This window comes from Oxyura jamaicensis, chromosome 19 (genome assembly GCF_011077185.1).
Source record: "Oxyura jamaicensis isolate SHBP4307 breed ruddy duck chromosome 19, BPBGC_Ojam_1.0, whole genome shotgun sequence".
NCBI classification, from domain to species: Eukaryota; Metazoa; Chordata; class Aves; order Anseriformes; family Anatidae; genus Oxyura; species Oxyura jamaicensis.
In genome coordinates this window covers 2182277-2186067 of record NC_048911.1, presented here as the reverse complement: position 1 = coordinate 2186067, position 3791 = coordinate 2182277, and the positions used below count along the sequence as shown (strand labels likewise).

Below are 3791 nucleotides of genomic sequence, written 5' to 3'. Positions count from 1 at the left end.
TGATTTCCACTAGCTACAAAATCCAAACTTCATCTCCTCTGGGCCATCTAATCTATCTAGTGATGTTTTCCTGTATCCCATGATCTCCTAGTATTGATAAGGATGGTTATACCATTGTTCTTATTCCCTAATGATAAAATGCAAGAGGCTTAGAAAAGTGTGGTGGTTTCAGATATTCAGTTTATTCAGATACTGCCTGTCTTGACCACTACTGTCAGGAGGATGCAGATGCTGGCAATCTGGATCAGACTAGTGGTCCATCTACTTCAGCTTCCCGTCTCTTACCTTTTTTTTTTTTTTCTTTTTTCTTTCTTTCCTTTTTTTTTTTTTGTAAATGTTGTTGTGTTCTCAGGCATTAAAATGTACATTTCCCTCAACCACTTTATAATCAATATTATTGTCACTCGGAAAGTTCTCATTATTCTTGACCTCAGAGCTGCCTTGTGACTTTGAGTTCTACCGATTGGGTTTGTTTGTTAATTTGTGAAAGGAACAATTGTCTGTTCTCTGTGTATTTTCTCTTGATGTTGTTCTGGAAACGTGTCTTCTGCTAGGTTTCAACTAAATGCTTTTAGTACTTCCTTTATCATTATTCTTGTACTATTTATTTTTTTAAAGGTCATGGGTTTCTGTTTTTCCTTGTTGGTTAACTTTGGGTGCTCCTTGTTCTCCTTAACTGTTTCTGTTTCAAACAACCTTCTAGGAAAACACCGTTTAAAACACCCAGTCCATATCTTAGCTATGAAGCTAAACAATCTGTTCTTATAAGCAATACATTTGTATAAGCAATACAATTTAGAGTAAAAATGTTTTAGTTTTATGGAATTGTTTTAAATTCCTCTGCCATCCGCACAATCACCCCGGCATTTATTTTGGAATTAATTTGGAATTTTATTATTGGAATTTTGATTCTCATTATTTCTTATTCTCATAAATGCTATGTTAGACCAGGGTTTAAACAATAACAAAAAGGCCCTTTTTCCATTTCTCTCTCTCTCTCTCTTTTTTTTTTTTTTTTTGCATTCCCAGATCAAACTCCTAAAATAATAAATAACTGTCTACATGGCAGACATTCTGCTATTTTAAACTACTCATCTCCTAAAAAGATGTTATCCCCAGAAAGACACATTTGCCTCTGCTGTTTTAAATTCCTAAAACTTAATGCCAAAAAACCAGTGCAAATTACTCTTGCTAGAAGCAAGGTTCTCACCATTTCCTCAAGCAATGAATTACCTCACGATTTTCATGTTATTTCAAAATATCCTTTTCAGATAGGCATGCCAGGGGCTATTTCTAAGAAAACCCCTTTTAGTGTTATTACTGTGCAGATTTTGTTTTGCTCCAGTGCATAATGGTGATACAAAAATTGCATTTGTTGTTTTTGGTCTGTATTAACCTTTCTCTGTTCATTATTTAGGAACAGAAAGATCATAAAGCTTTTGGTGTCTGCCTCAAATCAGAAAATCATAGATCTGTTAGCACACATTCAGCAAGTCCCCTTTCCGTGGGTGTTAACCTAATAACTACAAACACCCAGTTGTGAGTACACTAGTCATTAACCTCAAAAACAGTGAGCTCAGCACGGTGCCAGAGCATACCAGTGCCTGTAAGACACAAAAAGCTATTTTCTCATGCCAGATGCCACGCAAGATGTATTTCTAGAGAAAAGGCCAACAGGTGGCCTAAGAACAAATGTGCATGGAGGTCTGCTGTACCCTTCCTGGTAAGATCACTTGAAATGCTCAGCTGGAGGCAAGAACACGCTGGAGAGAGAACTTCCTGAGCATCTGTCTGAGGTTTTGTGGAACAGTAAGGCCTACTTGCCGTCCCTCCCAAATCAATTAAGGTTGATGGAAATGCTCCTGCTGGTGCTAGATCACAACCAGAAAAGGGATAATTTGCCTGTATTGTACCCTAGAAGGTGACCAGTGATTTCTAATGCTTGATACTTCCCAAAAGAAAAATATTTTGTAACAGAGAATGAGTTAGATGGATGGCTTTCCATTTTTTATTTTTTATTTTTCCACTAGACATGCAAATCTAGGGATTTGTTTCTATAAAGAATGTAAAATAAATCACATGCTGTTTCTGTTTTCCACATACGTGCATTCAGGAACAAAGCAGACTGAGCAGACTTTCAGCCATGCAATGAATGTCAGCAGAAACACATCCGACTACAGGTCTCTTAAGTCACTTTAATGGTGATGGATGTGCAGGAAACTGTAATCAATTACATTGCCCTGGAAATTACATAGTTATTTTCCAAAAAACCCAACAGGTAACAGTTGTTTGATACAGTAGAGCTTAATATTTCTCAGAAGACAGAGACTTTGTAATATTTGAGCTTGCCTGTACACACAAATTGCATCACTTTAACAATACCTGTACAACCTCTTCTGTATAGTCAGATTATATAGACCTGGCAGGCAGCTGTAAGTGAGGCAGAAGAAACTGAAGCAAGGTAGCAAAACGTAGCGTTGAACAGAAAGAAATCTGAACAGGGAGATCTAGGGTCAGATCTAGGAGGTGATGTTCTCCAGCTTGATATTTGAGAATGTTTAGAAACTAGCCATGTGCCTCTGCAATGAGCAGCGTGGCCTTCTGCAAGGTACACACTCTTACACTATCAGGTTACCGACAGCTTTGTACTTCCTTTTCTTTTGGTTCACACCCATACGTTGCAGCTCAAAAGTCACTGCATACCACATGGGAGATGCTGTGTGGAGAGGTGGCAAAATGTCATTTGCCTTCTGGAAAAAAATAATAATAATAATAAAAAGGTAAAAAGGTGTACCAAATTCCCAGTATTTCATGTGAGCGGTTAGTATTATTAAAATATATTAAGAATATTGCTTGATCAGAGTGGCCTAAGTGTTAGGGTACAAAGTAAACAACACATTATACAATCAAACAGAGCATCATCCCTTGAGAGTCAGAGCAGCCCGGAGGGAGGCTGCTGGAAAAACACACACTGAAGCTCTCAGCCCATGTGCCGCTTGCCGTGGCCCTCCTTGGTGTCTCAGCAGAGCAACGATTAGCAGCTACAGCTGGCAGCAAGAGGCAGACTGAGGAGCCCATGAAAAGCTTCTTGTAGAGATAGTGTTAAATGATTTCCAATTCTCCTTTTTCCCCTATCCCCCCAATACGTTTCATACGTTTCAAAGATGTGCTTTCAGAGCCCCGCTTCTCTGCCCTGAGCACACCAGTTGGGTTCTCCTCCTCACTTCTTTCCCGACAGCTGTGGTTTGTTCCTCCATCTTCCTTCCTAGCAAATCTCCTCGTCCGCCCAGCTCCCTGTTGTTAATGCAGACCCAACGGCTTCACACGCCCTCGCCTTCCATGCCTCTTTCCTCAGCCCATTCCCCCATACGGGAGACAGAGAAGGACGAGGTGAGAAGGGTGACCACGAGCACAAGCTCAGTTATCGGACACTTGGAGCTCAGTTGACACTTGGCAAGGCTCTGGCCATGAGGTGAGGTGGGCGATATGCGTAACACGTCCCCTCCACACAACGGTGGTTGGAGCTGAAGACAGGGCAGCTGAAGCCATCTGAAGGGGAGGGTGGCGGCTCGCTCCACACGGGCAGGGCACCATGACAGAGGGGCGGCCATGTTGGGGCGCTGCCACCATGGGCGGGGGGCTCCCCTCGAGGGGCAGCAGCCACCTGGTGTCCCTGGGGGCGGTGCGGGAGGGCAGCTGAGGGGGCTGCGAGCCTGCAGGGGAGGAAGCAGGCAGGGAGCGAGGACACGGGACGAGAACTGAGGAGAAACTTGACGGGAAGGGGGTGCAGC

At 42.3% G+C, this 3791-nt stretch overlaps 1 long non-coding RNA gene across 1 annotated transcript; it reads right to left on the bottom strand.

The window, feature by feature from the left end:
- Window positions 1-1985: 1985 nt before the first annotated feature.
- Window positions 1986-3531, bottom strand: LOC118176316. The gene is made up of 2 exons (XR_004755339.1): window positions 3225-3531; window positions 1986-2747 (listed from the first exon to the last, which is right to left on the bottom strand). It is a non-coding gene; the product is annotated as an uncharacterized LOC118176316 (long non-coding RNA).
- Window positions 3532-3791: the final 260 nt, after the last annotated feature.